The 17,962-nt window shown below is 43.4% G+C and overlaps 1 pseudogene; it reads left to right on the top strand.

Annotated features, from left to right (window-relative positions):
* Positions 1–217: 217 nt before the first annotated feature.
* The window catches only part of LOC137348818 (zinc finger protein 208-like), a 104,738-nt pseudogene continuing 86,993 nt past the window's right edge, over positions 218–17,962 (top strand).

The following is a 17,962-nucleotide window of genomic DNA, read 5'->3' as shown; positions in this document are numbered from 1 at the left end:
AGTCCTGGATGTGATTAACAGCAGCAATAATTACAGAATGTAACAGCTACAGTCACTTGTGAACTCACTGGTGTCTCAGCATTTTGGATATCGATTAAATTCCTTCCCACAGATGGAGCAGGTGAACGGTCTCTCGTTATATTATTATAATATAATACTATCTTTAATATCATCTAATAAGATATTCTTTCTTACAGTTCAGTGGGATGTAAACAGTGACCCCAGCACCTTCAGGAGAGATGGTGTGTAAGCCCCTGTGTGCAGAGTGAGCATCAAATCAATGTGTGTAAATCCTCTCCTAATACCCTGTAAAAGGAGGTAATAAAAGTCATCACTGTCAGTACAGGATAGAAATTCAGAACAGACAATTCGAGATCCTATGGAACATTTTATTCCTCTTGTTTCCCCAAAGCTGTAAATCGCAGTCCCACACACTCTCCCTCCTCCCTGTGCTGAAATCCAAACCCATGACACCATCTGCACCATTTCTTTCCTCCTCTGCCAGTTTTCTCCCTCCCTCTACTGTGGCTGGGTTCAGTTCTCCAGCCCCTGTGTGCAGAGTGAGCATAAAATTAATGAGTCAATGATTTTCTCTCCTGCTCACTGGGACCCTGAAGCCCCGCCCACTCTCTGTTCTGGTCCCACAAATTACCAGATTCATTCAGCTCAATTTCACAACTTGTCTTTGTGTTTTTGTGGGTTCTCTCTCACTCCCTTTTTCCTGTTGTAACTTCATGTTACAGGGTATTAGAAAGGGAGGATTTGCGGACGGGAAAATCAAACAGAAAATCAGACAGTCACTCCATTCATCAGGATCTGAATATCATCGGCCTTTGATCATGGAAGCAAAAAGTGTGGAGAAACCGTACACGTGTTCTGTGTGTGGACGAGGCTTCAGCCGATCAGCTGGCCTGTCGGTACACAAGTGTAGTAACACTGGGGAGAAGCTGTGGAAATGTGGGGACCGTGAGAAAAAATTAAGTTACACGTCTGAGCTGGAAACCCATCGACACAGTCAAACTGAGGAGAGGCCGTTCATCTGCACTGAGTGTGGGAAGGGATTTACTCAGTCATCCTCCCTACTCGCACACCAACGAGTTCACACTGGGGAGAGGCCATTCACCTGCACTGAGTGTGGGAAGGGATTCACTCAGTTATCAAACCTGCAGACACACCAGCGAATTCACACTGGGGAGAGGCCATTCACCTGCACTGAGTGTGGGAAGGGATACATTCATTTATGCGCCCTACTAACACACCAACGAGTTCACACTGGGGAGAGGCCATTCACCTGCAATGATTGTGGGAAGGGATTCATTCGTTCATCCGCCCTACTGATGCACCAGCGAGTTCACACTGGGGAGAGGCCGTTCACCTGCTCCGAGTGTGGGAAGAGATTCTCTCTGTCAGGGAACCTGCTGGCACATCAACGAATTCACACTGGGGAGAGGCCATTCACCTGCTCTGATTGTGGGAAGGGATTCACTGCTTCATCCACCCTGCAGATACACCAGCGAGTTCACACTGGGGAGAGGCCATTCACCTGCTCCGAGTGTGGGAAGGGATTCACTACTTCATGCAAGCTGGTGAAACACAAGCGAGTTCACACTGGTGAGAGGCCATTCACCTGCTCTGAGTGTGGGAAGGGATTTGCTGATTCAACTGCTCGGCTGACGCACCAGCGAGTTCACACTGGAGAGCGGCCATTCACATGCTCCGCATGTGGGAAGAGATTTACTCAGTCATCCCACCTGGTGTCACATCAGTTCATTCACATTGGGGAGAGGTCATTCATCTGCTCCGTGTGTAGGAAGGGATTCACTCAGCCATCCTATCTGCTGAGACACCAGCGAGTTCACAGATAATTACAGGGGTTGGATTCTGCTGTTGCTGCTGTTAATCATATCCAGACTGAACCATGTTTATTCTGACAGTTGGGGTTTCTTTCTGATGTCAGTTGCTCCTCTTGAACTGAGGGTCTGCCCCACAGCATCTCTCATTCATGTGTGAATAGACCGTCATGTCTTCAAACCTCATTTTCAATTGAAATCCACTCAGTGAATGTACTGAACAAAAGATGAACAATAAACAGATCACAGGCCAATCCTGTAGCTCTATATTGACAGGAGAAAGTCTGTTCTTTACCTCAAGAATGAGGCTGTTTAAGCTCTGTGTGTTTCTAAGCACTCGTAGACTGGAGCTGTTGGACAGACAGGCTGTTCACAACTGTTAACATGTCAGATAGTGAAGGAATTAGTCTTCAAGTAAACTCACCAATTTATAAGCTCAGACTCCGGTCCCTGCTGTAATTAATACTCAGCATCCATTAGTGTTGATTTACAGTCAATCACTGAGTTGTCTGGTTAATCTTTGTTACTTGTTTTGTGAAATACTCTCCCTATTAGTGCTGAACTGCTGGATAACTCTGATTACATTTAAATGTGTTTATACATGTTTATAAAGTGTCTGTGTGTCCAGATTTAACTAAGTTGTGATTTGTAACCAATAAATGATGTTTCGGGTATGACTTGTCATCTGGTATCTTGGTGATTTGTCAAGAAAGATTTAATTCACTCACTCAGCAGCTCGAGAGGAACCAGACTGAGGTTTAATGAACATAAGAAATAGGAGCTGGAGGAGGCCATTTGGCCCTTCGAACCTGTTCTGCCATTCACCCAGATCATGGCTGATCTTCTCAACTCCACCTTCCCAGACTATCCCCATATCCCTTAATTCCCTCAGTACCCAAAAATCTATCAATCTCTGTCTTAAATATACTCAATGACTGAGCATCCACTGCTCCCTGGGGAAGACAATTCCAAAACCTTTCAATGAAGAAATTTCTCCTCATTTCAGTCTTAAATGTCTGATCCCTTATCCTGAGACAGTGACCCGGTGTTCTAGATTCCCCAGACAGGGGAAACATTTTCTCAGCATCGACCCTGCCAAGTCCCTCAAGGATTGATGTTTCAGTCAGATCACATCTCCTTCTAAACCCCAGGGAATATGGGCCTAATCTACGCAATCTCTCCTCATCGGAGGAGATGGAGCAGAGTGGGGGTGCTGTACAATAGTGGTTCTGTTACTGAACTAGTAATCCAGAGGCCTGGACTAATGATGCTGAGACATGAATTCAAATCCCACCACTGCAATTAAAACACTAGGATCAATATTGGTGACCATGAAACTACGGATTGTCCTAAAAATCCACCTGGTTCAGTAATTTCCTTCAGGAAAGGAAATCTGCCGTCCTTACCCGATCTGCTCTGACTCCAGACCCACAGAAATGTGGTTGACTCTGAACTACACGATGAAATGGCTGAGCTAGTCACTCAGTTATATTCAAGGAAGTAGCTCACCACCACCTTCTCAGGGGCAATTAGGGATAGGCAATAAATGCTGGCCATTTCAGGAACACCCACAGACCATGAATAAATAAAACAATCCCAGGAACCAGACTAGTGAACCTTCATTGCATTCCCTCAATGGTGGTATGTCCTTCCTTAGTAAGGAGACCAAAACTGCACACACTGCTCCAGGTGGGGCCTCACCAATGTCCTGTATAATTGTAGTAAGACTTCTTTACCCTTATACCCCAATCCCTTTGTAACGAAAGCTAACATACTATTTGCTTTCCTAATTTCCTAATCCTGAGGGCGGCACAGTGGCGCAGTGGTTAGCACAGCAGCCTCACAGCTCCAGGGACCCGGGTTCGATTCCGGGTACTGCCTGTGTGGAGTTTGCAAGTTCTCCCTGTGTCTGCGTGGGTTTCCTCCCACAAGCCAGAAGACTTGCAGGTTGATAGGTAAATTGGCCATTATAAATTGTCACTAGTATAGGTAGGTGGTAGGGAAATATAGGGACAGGTGGGGATGTTTGGTAGGAATATGGGATTAGTGTAGGATTAGTATAAATGGGTGGTTGATGTTCGGCACAGACACGGTGGGCCGAAGGGCCTGTTTCAGTGCTGTATCTCTAATCTAATCTAATCTACTCGCTTTCCCTCGATGTTAGCTTCCTGTGATTCATGTACAAGGACACTGTGACATGTGCTTTGCTTTTAACAAAGGAAAAAACTTGGAGTTCTGTGTTTTGCAAGACTGAGAAAATTGAATGCTGAACTGGGTGGGGCACAGTCTCCAAGGCAACTTGTTTCCAAGCAACAACAGCAAGGAAAATGATCGGTCACGTGACATTGTTAAGAGTTCAATTTCACTTTGCTTTGTGAAAGATCAGTGCTGGGCAGGCAGGAGGTAGAACAAACTGGCTGGGACTTGTGTTTTTTGGCAGACTCGAAAAAGACCTCTCCCTGAAAAGAAGGCATCTCTTGTAGAACAAAATTCCACATTTGAGTTGTGTCTGTGTTCTGCCTGGAGAGGAAAAGACCCAGAGAAAGAGGAGTTGCTGCTGCCTGTGGAGAAAGGCTCCTTTGCTGAGAGGAAGCCCTGCATTGTTAAAGGTAGCAAATTCCTATTGCTTCTAAAAAATCTCTGCCTCAAGAGTGATTACTGTTACTCATGTGCTTTTTGGGAGATCCTGAAATCTCAAGAAAGCTACTATTGCTGGACTGCAACTTTAAAATTTAAGTAGACATTTTGCTGAAAGATCTGTGTGACACCTGCTGGAGATAAATTGCCTTGACCGTCTCCTCATCACAGACTGCTCAACAAACTTGCCTGGAGAGACTTTGAGTGGCTTCTGACTTTTCAACTCTGGGCCACCTCACCAATTTCGAAATATCCTACCAGACCACCAACAATTTTATTATTCTGAAGAAACAGTTGAACACCAAAAACTCTTTCTCCCCAGTTAACTGGTTTTTGAATATATGTGTGTGTGCATGAGGCTTGGGAAGAATAAGAAGTTTTTTTAAATATATATATGCATTGATTCATCCCATTATTGTCTAAGATTTAGTTTATTAATTAAATAGTTAATTTTGTTGTTTGAAGAAATCTGGTTTTGTGTGCTTTATTCTGGGGGATAAATAAAGTGTTTAATTTGGCTAATTTCTAGTAGATGGGAAACTTTACTAATACGCTGTGACCTGTGAAGCAATGGGACTGAATTAACAGTGCATTACTCCCACCTTGGTCGTAACAACACCTAGGTCCCTCTGAATGCAAACATTTCTCAGTTTCTCAACATACATTTTAAAAATTGTTTTAAAAAAAATTTTCTTATCAAAGTGGATAACTTCACATTTCACTGTATTGTAATCCATTTACCATGTTCTTACCCACTCACCCACCCAACCTGTCTGTATCCCTCTGAAGCCTCTTTCTGTCTTCCTCATTTCTTGCTTTCCCACCTAACTTTGTATCATCAGCAAACCTGCATACATTACACTCAATCCCTTCATCTGAGCCATTTCTATCAATTGTAAATAGCTGAAGCCCAAGCTACTTTCCCCTACTAGTTACAGCTTGCCAACTTGAAAATGACCCATTTATTCCTGCTGTCTGCTTTCTGTCCATTAACCAATCTCAATCCATGCTAATATATTAACTCAATCCCATGAGTCCTAACTGCGTAATAACCTCTGGTGTGGCACCTTATCAAATGCTTCTTGCTTCTTAAAAATCCAAATAAACTACTGCTTCCCCCTTATTCACCTTACTAGTTACATCCTCAAGAAACTACAACAGATTTGTTAAACGTGATTTCTCTTTCACAAGTCCATGTTGTCTCTTTTTAATCATATTATGATTTTCTGAGTGTCCTGTTACCATTTCCCCGAATACTACATTCTAACATTTTGCCTACAACTGATGTGAGGCTAATTGGTTGATAGTTCCCCATTTTCTCTCTTTCTGCTTTCTTGAATAGCAAGGTTATGTTTGCTACCTTTCAATCCTTGGGAACTGCTCTAGAATCTATGGAATTCTGGAAGAGCAAAACCAATGCATCCACTATTTCTGCAGCTACCTCTTTTAAAACCTGAGGATGAAAGTTGTCAGGTCCAGGGGATTTGTTGCCACTTAGTCCCTTTAATTTTTCCATTCCTATTTCTTTACTTATACTGATTTCTTTCAGTTCCTCATTTTCACTCGACACTTGGTTTCCTATTTCTGGAATGTTTTTGTGTTTTCTACCATGAAGACAGATACAAATCATTTGTTTAATGTCTCTGCCATTTCCCTATTCCCCATTTTAATTTCAACTGTCTCTCTCTAATGGGCCCTCATTTCCTTTCTCTAATCTCTTCCTATTTCTATAGGTATAGAAACATTTACAATCTGTTTTTATGTCTCTTGTTAATCTGCACTCAGATTTTTTTTTCCTTATTAATTTCTTGATCCTGCTTTGCTGAATTCTAAAATCCATCCAATCCTCAGGCATACCACTTTTTTGGGGATCATTATGAGTCTCTTCCTTCAATCTAATATTACCTCTAACACCTCTTGTTCGCCATGGTTGGACTACTTTTTCTATGGGATATCTGTGACATAAAGGATTGTACATTAGTTACAAATTATGTATTAATTCTTAAAATGCAAGCCATTGCTTATCTACCATCATATCTTTTGATGTAGTGTCCCAATCTACTTTAGCCAACTCGCCCCTCATCCTACGAAGTTTGCTTTGTTTAGACGTAAGACCCCAGTATTGTCCCAAACTAAATTACTTTAAAACTCAATATAAAATTCGACCATATAATGGTTACACTTCCCTCGAGGCCTCTTTACTACAAGGTTATTAATGAACCCTTTCTCAACTCATTATTTCATGAAAGTGATGTATTTGAGTCTGAATTCAGCCTGATGTCATCTCCCAGTGGACTTATACTGTCCTGTTAGTGCTGGGTCAGGCCTTGTCCAGCTCAAACAGCCCAGATAACAGGAGCCAACGAACCTTATTTCACTTCTCAGGGTGGTTTGTTTCTTGAGGTTCAGATTATCATTAAAATAACAACACACACTGTGTCCACCCATCGTTCTCCCAGACGCACTGTCACCTCACAGTCAGGATCATGTGTCTATGAAGGGGAGATTGTTGTCCTGTCTAGACCACCCTGAAAACCCTTGCTCCATAATGGTGAGGAGTAGAAGGTCCCGGTATTGTGAGAAGAGCCTCAGGGAATCAGTCCCAGTGATCCTGTAAAACAGAGGAACACATGAGTTGGAGGAGGCCATTCAATCCCTTGAGCCTGTTCCTCTATTCAGTTATATCATGACTGATCCATATTACAACTACCTTTACCCGTGTTGATTACATATCCCTGTAACCTTACCCAATAAAAATACATCACTCTCAAGTTTTGACATTTTCCTTTTCTCCCCATCCATAGCAGCTTTTTGGGGGAACAGTGTTCCAGATTTCACTGTCCTTTGTGTGAAGAAGTGCTCCCTGACAGCACCCCTGAATGGCCCAGCTCTAATTTTAATGTTGTGCCATCTTATTCTGCATTCCACCAACAGAGGAAATCATTTTTCTTTATCGACCCTCTTAAAACCTTTAATCTTCTTTATTACATGAATTACATCACCCCTTAATCTTCATACACAATGAAATACAAGCCCAGTCTATATGACCTGTCCTCACAATTTAACCCTTTTAGTCCTGATATCATTCTGATGAATGTGCAGTGTACCTCCTGCACAGCTGATATATCCTTCCTGGGATGTGCTGCCCAGAACTGAACACCTCACACGTTTTGTCTTTCATCACACCATTAACATACCGTTTGCCTTTGTTCCATGACCTTCTGGTCAGGTATTCTCTGTGATCTTGTCCAGAAAAACACCTGTTTTGTTATCTCTTGCACCATCCCCGTTTTACTAGCTTAAAACCTTTTACATTTCTAACATTTGTCAGTTCTGATGAAAGGTCAGTGACCTGAAACATTAACTCTGCTTCTCTCTCCACAGAAGCTGCCAGACCTGCTGAGTATTTCCAGCATTTCTTGTTTTTATTTCAGATTTCCAGCATCTGCAGTATTTTGCTTTTATTTACCTCACTTCAGATGATGTGTAACCAGAGTTGGATATAACTGCAGCATTACTTTCACCCTTCAGATAAAGGCGGACAATCCATTAGACATTTTAATTCCCTTTTCTCTCATTCCAGTAGTTTTTAGTGATTTCTGTGCATGAAACCCTAAATCTCTCTGTCCCTTCACAGTTCCTAACTTTTAATTATTTAGAAAATATTCTGATTCATCTTCCTTAGATCTAAGTTACCACAATGGTTCCAGGGAGGGAGATTTTAGTTACAAGGTGAGGTTGTAAAAGCTGGGGTTGTTCTCTTTCGCACAAAGGAGATTGCGGGGAGATTTAATCAAAGTGTAAAAGATTATGACAGGCATGGATAAGTTAGACAAGGAAAACTGTTCCCATTAACTAATGGTACAAGGATTAGGGGACACAGATTGAAAGTTTTGGGCCAGAGATGCAGAGGGAATAGAAGGAAGCACTTTTTTAGACAGTGGGTAGTAATGATCTGGAACTCGCTGCCCATGAGGGTGGTGGAAGCAGAGACAATCAGTGATTTCAAGAGGAAATTGGATGGTCACTTGAAGGAAATAAACTTGCAGGACTACAGGGGTCAAGCAGGGGAGTAGGACTGACTGGATTACTGTGTGGAGAACTGTCTGGGACTTGATCGGCTGAATGGTCTCCTCTGTTCCATACATGACTCTAATGTTAATGACCTCACACTTCCCCACATTGACCTCCTGCTGTCACTGTTTTCTCCGCTCACTAAATCTATCAATGTCTCTTTGTAATGTTTTGTTCCCTTCCACAATACTCAATATGTCACTTAACTCAGTCTGTGGGTTGAGTAAGGAAAGCCAGCACGGATTTGTTAAGGGAAAATCATGTTCAACTAACTTGCTGGAGTTTTTGAAGACATAACAGAGAGGATTGATGAGGACAATAATAATAATAATTTCAAAGAAGGGTCACTGACCTGCTTCTCTTTCCACAGATGCTGCCAGACCTGCTGAGTATTTCTTGTTTTTATTTCAGATTTCCAGCATCTGCAGTATTTTGCTTTTATTATATTGATGAGGACAATGCTGTTGATGTGGGGTACATGGACTTTCAAAAGGCATTTGATACAGTGCTGCAGAATTTATATGTATTTATATATGTGTATTTCCAGCACTTTCTGTGTTTATTGCACCTTCCAGAAGATCTGATTTGCAAAAAAGTAAATCCTGGGACAGTGAGTTTAAAAGGTCTCCCGAAGGAATCATCAGCTTCTTCACACTGTGACATTGAATGTACAGAACACGAATCCTGGGCTGAGTGGGTACGGGGACAGTGAACAGAAGAGGGATGGGGAATCACCAATGTTTGTGTTTTTACAATGAGGCATAAACAGATGGTGAGACAGAGAGAGAAATAGAGGGTGAGAAAGAGATTGAAATGACAGGTTAAACGCAGAGGGAGAGAGACAGGCTCTGGGGCTCTCCAGTGTTTAGTGACTGCCCAGCTCCCAGCCTGTATAGCAAACCATCCTCCCACCCCCTTCTCACACAATTCCCAAAGGCCTGATGTGTAAAGATAAATCCTGGGACAATGATAAGGAATTAACACCTTAATGGCAGTTTTAAAGAGAGTTTATCAGCTTCTGGACAGACTGGGGCCTGGTCATGTCACTGTCCCTCTGTTGATTAGCTGAAAGATGCAGTAAATGTTCTCAACAATAACCTTGTAGGAATAAGTTCACAGATCATCAAAAAGCAGCTCCCTGGAATGTTTCTGTTCAAAACAGCCCTGGAACCTAAATTAACATGACAATGGGCAAGATCTCAGCACCTAATAGTCGCTCTCACAATTTACATCTGTTCCCACTTTACAGCCTCTGTGTTTATTGTGGGGATGTGTAAATGATGCAGAGATTGTCAATGTTAGTGAGTGACAGAGAAAAGGCTATTGATGTGTCTTTTATTATAAAAAGTCTTTGCTTTGTTCTCAACAATATTTCATTTCTCTCTCCAGGAGACGCTAGCAGCTGTAACATGTCAATGCAGAGAGTGTGTGTGTTTTGACACGAGGAATTCTTGGACAAGAGCTTCCTCCAGAGTGGAATTCTTACCTAAATAAAAAAGTCTTGTGTTTTTAGGGGGTTTGAGATATTTTTACAACAAGGTGGAGGCGGAAGGGGTCTCAGAAACACAAAGGTTGAGAACCGCTGTTCCAGAGCACCCGATGTAACCTGTATATTTCACCCTCTCTATCTCTTCCTGCAACTTTATCACTGCACCTCCCTGGCTCTCAGCCTCTCCACATCTTTCAAGGCTGGAAACAAAGACAAAAACACCTCACGTCCCGCTCAGAGAACTCCTCTATGCTGATGATGCTATACTAGTCGCTCACACAGAACCTGAGCTGCAAAGCGCATGGACTGTCTTTCTCATGCCTGTAATTTGTTCTCCTTGACTATAAGCATGAAGAAAACCATGGTCATGATACAAGCTGTTGAAACTCCAGCCTTGATCTCACAAATAACACCGAACTGGAAGTGATGAGCAAATTCTGCTACCTTGGTTCCACAGTGAGAAATAAATTGTCTCGTGATTGCAGAGCTCGACACACACAGAGGGAAAGAAGCTACCACTTTTGGCCAACTTGTGAAAGGTGCATGGTATAACATCATGCTGACCATTAGGACCAAGCTAATAGTTTATAAGGTCTGTGATCTCAACACCTTGCTGTATGGCTATGAAACATGTGTCATTGACAGCTACCAGGAAAAGTAGCTCAATAATTTCCATCTTTGCTGTCTGTGGCCCATTATGGGTATATCCTGGCAGCACAAAATCACAAATGTGGCAGTCCTCTCAAAGGCAGAGCTCCCAAGTGTGTTGGAACTAATCAAACAGAGGTGACTTTGGTGGATCAGACAAGTCCACAAGATAGAGGATGGTTGCAAACCCAAGGACCAAGGTAGCCGGGGCCAGACAACCAGTGGGCACCCAAGGCTCCGCTTCAAGGTTGCTTGCAAGCTTGACCTGAAGGCCCGAAATGTCGACTATCGCACTTGGGAGTCACGAGCTGATGAAGGAGGGAAATAGCAACAACTCACAGCATCACTTGACAGCTTCATGTGCAGCACTTGTGGCAGAGCCCGCGTCTCAACGATTGGCTTTTACAGCCATCAGCAAAGGTGAAGCAAGAGAAGATCCCCTCTCCCCCCCAAATGGCTTGTTTGCTTCATGTCGATCATCTTTCGTAGATGAAAGGATGACAACCCACTGTTTCCCTCGCTCTCTCCTTCCTCTCTCTCCCACTTCTCTCATTCAGAGAGAAAGATAGGGAGAAAGAGAGAGAAATCCACAATCAGAAACTCAACGAATGACCTCCTTCTATGCTGTAAATGACTCCATGACTCTAAAATGAGTTAAAATGGCTGCTGCACATTGTATTTAAACATCAAAATGCATCTCACTGCCTAAAACACAAGCATTATTCAAGAATTATAACAAACATTGTGAAAGCAGTCCTGATGCTGTGAAATTAATCAAATAATTACTGTGTAAAGTGTGGCCATTGTTGAAAAGTCCAAAACGCTGAAGGCATTGTGTGCACAGCAAGATGCCACAAGCAGAAATGTGATGATAGTTAGATAATTGGGAGCCACTCCTTCCCCATTCTCTCCCACTTATAATAACAACAAATCACATCGCTGTCTGTCGCATTTTTATTATTTATCAAAAGTTTAAACAGAAAAAAGGAGAGAAGGCTGAGGTGAAATAGAGAGAGTAGGCTGGTGAGAGACAGAAATAGGTCTGTACACCATTGCAATGCAGAAAACACTGCAAAATTTGTGCACAGCAAGATCCCACAAACAGCAATGTGATCATAGCCAGATAAATCTGTTTTAGGTGGGAGTTTATTAATATACAAGGCAAGAACATTGTTAGACAGGAGTCCAGGGTTCCCTCTCTCAGTTTCACAGACAATCTCTCAGCAACATCCAAATCACGATGATAAATCAGATGCTTAAAAGATTGATACAGTCACTCCTTCTGACCTTTTGTGTCCATCTCTCTCTCTGTCTCTTTATCTCTGTGTCTCTTACCTTTTTCTGTTCCTGTCTCTCCCTAACTCTGTTCTCCTAAATTACTATCCAGATTACATCCCTGTCTCTCCTTTTCATGCTCTATCACTCTCTCTCTTTCCATAGCTCTGCCTCCTTCTCTCTATCCTGAATGAAATCATAATTGAAATATGCTACAAAATATTTCTCTTAGCATTTAGAGTCATCGAGTCAGAGTTATACAGCACAGAAACAGGTCGTTTGGTCCATCGTGTTTGTGCCAGTCATCAAGGACCTAGATACTCTAATCCCATTTTCCAGTACTTGGCCCGTGGCCTTGTATGCTATGGCATTTCAAGTGCTCATCTAAATACATCTGAAATGTTGTGAGGGTTCTGACCTCTACCAATCCTTCAGACAGTGTGTTGCAGATTCCAACCACTCTCTGGGTGATTTTCTTTTCCCTCAATACCCCTCTAAACCTCCTGCCCCTTACCTTAAATCTATGTCCCCTGGTTATTGACACCTCCGCTAAGGGAAAAAGTTTCTTCCTATCTACCCAATCAATGCTCCTCATAATTTTATATACCTCAATCATGTCCGCCCTCAGTCTTCTTTGCTCTAAGGAAAACAACCCTAGCCTATACAGTCTCTCATCATAGCTGAAATGCTCCAGCCCAGGCAACATCCTGGTGAATCTCCTCTACGTCCCCTCCAGTGCAATCATATCCTTCCGATACTGTGGCGACCAGAACTGTACACAGTACTCCAGCTGTGTCCTAACTAGCGTTTTGTACAGCTCCATCATAACCTCCGTGCTCTAATATTCTATACGTCAGCTAATAAAGGCAACGACCCCATCTGCCTTCCTAACCATCTTATCTACCTGTGCTGCTGCCTTCAGTGATCTATGGACAAGTACACCCTAGGTACTTCCTAGGGTCCTACCATCCATTGTATATTCCCTTGCAATGTTAGTCCTCCCAAAATGCATCACCTCACACTTCTCAGGATTAAATTCTATTTGCCACAGCTGTGCTCATCTTACCAGCCCATCTATATCATCCTGTAATCGAAAGCTTTCTTCCTCACTATTTACGACATCACCAATTTTTGTGTCATCTGCAAATGTACTGATCATACCTCCTTTATTCACATCTAAATCATTAATGTACACTAAAAACAGCAAGGGTCTCAGCAACGATCCCTGTGGTACACCACTGCACACAGGATCCAATTGCAAAAGCAACTGTCGACCATCACCCTCTGCCTTCAGCCACGAAGCCAATTTTGGATCGAATTTGCAAAATTGCTTGGGATCCCATGGGCTCTTACCTTCTTGACCAATCTCCCGTGCAGGACCTTGTCAAAAACCTTACTGAAGAGCGTGTAGACTACATCAATTGCTTTACCCTCATCTACACACCAAGTCACCTCCTCGAAACATTCAATCAACTTTGTTAGACATGATCTCCACCTGACAAAGCCATGCTGACTTTTCTTGATTAATCCATGTCTCTCCAAGTGGAGATTAATCCTATCACTCAGAATTTTTTCCAATCGTTTCCCTACCACTGATGTTAGACTCACTGACCTGTAATTACCTGGTTTATCTCTGCTACCCTTCTTGAATAAGGGCAATTTGGTAAATTGGATCCACAATTGGCTTAGTGGCAGGAGGCAGAGGATGAGGTTTGACAGTTGTTTTTGCGATTGGAAGCCTGTGACCAGTGCTGCACTGCAAGGATCTGTTGGGACCCTTGCTGTTTCCGGTGTATGTTCATGATTTAGATGTGAATATAGGAGGTACGATCAGTACATTCACAGATGACACGAAAATTGGTGATGTCGTAAATAGTGAGGAAGAAAGCTTTAGATTACAGGATGATATAGCTGGGCTGGTAAGATGGACAGAGCAGTGGCAAATGGAATTTAATCCTGAGAAATGTGAGGTGATGCATTTTGGGAAGTCTAGCAAAGCAGGTGAATATACAATGGATGGTAGGACCCTTGGAAGTACAGAGAGTCACAGCGACATTGGTGTACTTGTCCATAGATCACTGAAGGCAGCAGCACAGGTAGATAAGGTGGTTAGGAAGGCATATGGGATACTTGTATCAATTAGCTGAGGCATAGAATATAAGTTCAGGGAGGTTATGATGGAACTGTATAAAATGCTAGTTAGGACACAGCTGGAGTACTGTGTACAGTTCTGGGCACCACACTACAGGAAAGATGTGTCTGCACTGGAGAGGGTGCAGAGGAGATTCACCAGGATGTTGCCTGGGCTGGAGCATTTCAGCTCTGAAGAGAGACTGGATAGGCTAGGGTTGTTTTCCTTAGAGCAGCGAAGTCTGAGTGGGGACAAGATTGAGGTATATAAAATTATGAGGAGCATAGATCGGGTAGGCAGGAAGAAACTTTTTTTTCCCTTCGTTGAGGTCTCAATAACTAGGTGGCATAGATTTAAGGTAAGGGGCAGGAGGTTTAGAGGGGATTTGAGGAAAATAATTCTCAATCAAAGTGTGGTTGGAATCTGGAACACACAGCCTGAAGGGGTGGTAGAGGCAGGAACCCTCACAACATTTCAGAAGTATTTAGATGAGCACTTGAAACACCATAGCATACAAGTCTACGGGCCAAGTGCTGGAAAATGGGAATAGAATAGTTAGGTCCTTGATGGCCAGCATGGACAAGATGGGCCAAAGGGCCTGTGTCTGTGCTGTATAACTCTATAACTCTAAGACAAAAGCAGGGATGTAATGCTGGAACTGTATAAAATGCTGTTTAGGCCACTGTTGGTGTGTTGCGTACATTTCTGGTCACCACATTACAGAAAGGACATTTTTGTTCTGGAGAGAATACAGAGGAGATTTACAAGAATGCTGCCAGGGCTCAAAAGTTGCAGCAATGAGGAAATATTGAATAGGCTAGCATTGTTTTCCTTAAAACAGAGGAGGCTGAGGGGTGACTTAATTGAGGTGTACAAAATTCTGAGGGGCCTAGATAGAGTAAACAGGAAGGACCTGTCTCCCTTAGTGGAGAGGTCAATTACCAGGGGGCACAGAGTTAAAGTGATTGGTAGAAGGATTAGAGGGGACATGAGGAAAGGTTTTTTCACCCAGAGGGTGGTGGGAGTCTGGAATTCACTGCCAGGATGGGTGCTGGAGGCAGAAACACTCAATTCTTTTGAAATGCACCTGGACATGCAACTGAAATGCTGTAACCTGCAAGGCTACAGGCCAGGTGCTGGAAGGGGGATTAGATTGCGCAGCTAGTTTTTTCAGCCACCATGGACACGACAGGCTGAATGGCCTCCTCTGTGCCATAATTCTTCTACGGTTTTAAATAACATTAGCGAACCATAAGGGTTTTTCCACCAATCGATGATAATTTCAAGCCACCTTCATTGAGCAGAGTTAAAATAAGATGGATTTGCATTAGTTAATGAAGTCCAAAATGCAGCAGTGGCTGCCTTGGTGGGATTGAAATCTCAGCCCCTGAGTGCAAGCAACATGTAAAAAATCCAGAGAAAGAAAGAAGAAAACCTTCAGTCAACATAACACAGCAAGAGAAAGAGAGACTGTGCCACAGTCACTCGGAGGGCAAACGCCAAGGATCTTTTTTTTTTTATTTCCAAAATATACTTTATTCATAAAAATCTGTAAAAATTACATTGCCAAACAGTTTCCAAACAGCACCAAAAAATACAAACATTGCAAGGGAGATCAGTTTCCTTCAATACTGTCATGAGTTTCTTCCCAACCCTTCCGTTTCACAATTGTCATGTCAATTACAGTTTTACATTTACAGCAATTGCGAATATTAACGATACAGTTCGAGGGTTTTCCCATGGATCCAGCCCCTCAGTCCAGCTTGGTGGGGGAACCTTACACTGTGGTCTTTCCCCATTGAGCCGTTGCTGCGGCTGCCCCAAGCTTTAGTGCGTCCCTCAGCACGTAGTCCTGGACCTTGGAATGTGCCAGTCTGCAACATTCGGTGGTGGACAACTCTTTGCGCTGGAAGACCAGCAAGTTTCGGGCAGACCAAAGGGCGTCTTTCACCGAATTGATAGTCCTCCAGCAGCAGTTGATGTTTGTCTCGGTGTGCGTCCCTGGGAACAGCCCGTAGAGCACAGACTCCTGTGTTACAGAGCTGCTTGGGATGAACCTTGACAAAACCCACTGCATCTCTTTCCACACCTGCTTTGCAAAGGCACATTCCAGGAGGAGGTGGGCGACCGTCTCTTCCCCACCACAGCCAACGCGGGGGCACTGTGCGGAGGGGGCGAGACTTCGGGTGTGCATGAAGGATCTGACGGGGAGGGCCCTTCTCACCACCAGCCAAGCTACGTCTTGGTGCTTGTTTGAAAGTTCTGGTGATGAGGCATTCCGCCAAATGACTTTGACGGTCTGCTCGGGGAACCATCCGACAGGATCCACCGTTTCCTTTTCCCGTAGGGCCTTGAGGACATTCCGTGCAGACCACTGCCTGATGGACCGGTGGTCAAAGGTGTTTTTCCGCAGAAACTGCTCCACGAAGGATAGGTGGTATGGCGCCGCCCAACTGCATGGTGCGTTCCGCGGCAATGTGACCAGGCCCATCCTTAGCAACACCGGGGACAGATAGAACCTCAGCACGTAGTGACACTTGGAGTTTGCGTACTGGAGATCTACACATAGCTTGATGCATTGTCCATCCCTAATTGCCCTTGAAAAGTCAATGGTTTGCTCGGTCATTTCAGAGGACAGTTAAAAGTGAACCACCTTGCTGTGGGTCTGGAGTCACATAGAGGCCAGAGCGGCAGATTTCCTTCTTGAAATAGTATCAGTGAACCAGAGAGGTTGTTTCAGCAATGGATGACAGTTTTGAGCCGCCTTCACTGAGCAGAGTTGAAAAGGGCCAGATTTGCATGAGTTCATGATAACTGGAACGTATCCACTGCTGCTGCGGTTGGATTTGAGCTCATAGGCCATGGGTGTGAGCTATGGGCTGTGGATTATCAGTGCCATAACAACACCATGTACCCAAAGGAAGCACATAAATCACTGCTGGTCGAAGGATTGGTCTGTATAGGGATTGAATCCATGACCTTCACAGTATTAGCAGCACACGCTCGCCAAGTGAACTAACAGCCCCCCATGCAAGGCCTGGATGTTAATATTAATGTTTCTGGTCTGTCACCTTTCATCAGAACTCTGTTCCTCTCTCAGCAGATGCTGAGTATTTCCAGCAGTTACTGTTTTGATTTCAGATTTCCAACATGCACAGAATTTTACTCTTATTTCTATTTTCAAATGTTTTTGGCAAAGTCGATCTATCCAGAAACCCTGGATTACCAATTCAACAATGCAACCACTCAACGTGCAACTTGAATGAATTGTGTTTGGAAATTCGTCTCATTTCCATCTTCCAAAACAAAGACCTCGATTCACAGGATAGTCCTGCAGAAAATAAAGGTCAAATAAATCAGCTTTTGTTTAAACACATTGTTGTAGATTTGTTGTCTTTCCCACCTGAGTGTTTAACATCACCTGGCTGGAGTTCAGAAAGGACAATCTGGGGGAGGATCGTACAGCAGGAACAGAACTTCAGCCTGAACACAGTCCTTCAGGATCATGGCACTTTGGTCTTTCTCATGTCTCTTCACTGACAGCAAAGTCCCCATGTGGGTTAATCCTGAGCCTGTAAGAAATGTGTCCCAGCCGCTCTCTTCCATGTTCAGAGCTCCTGGGCACGGAACAGAAGGCTCCTTTACAACTGTGTTTAGAGTCAGGAAGAACAACAGTGAATGCTGGAAATGTGCTGTCAAATCAGAGATTGGTGTAAAACTGTGACCTGTTCCTGACTGAAAGTGAAACGGCAGGTATAAGTTTCCAGTCTGAAAATTAATATTGTATTACTCTGTGGAGATTTAATGTGTTTGTGTGACAAGTCCTGAGTCTCCAATTTTTACACAGGTGTTAACTCA

The sequence above is a fragment of the Heterodontus francisci genome, chromosome 34 (genome assembly GCF_036365525.1).
Source record: "Heterodontus francisci isolate sHetFra1 chromosome 34, sHetFra1.hap1, whole genome shotgun sequence".
Taxonomy (NCBI): Eukaryota; Metazoa; Chordata; class Chondrichthyes; order Heterodontiformes; family Heterodontidae; genus Heterodontus; species Heterodontus francisci.
Note: the sequence above shows the minus strand (reverse complement) of the source record. Positions and strands in the feature narration are given on the sequence as shown.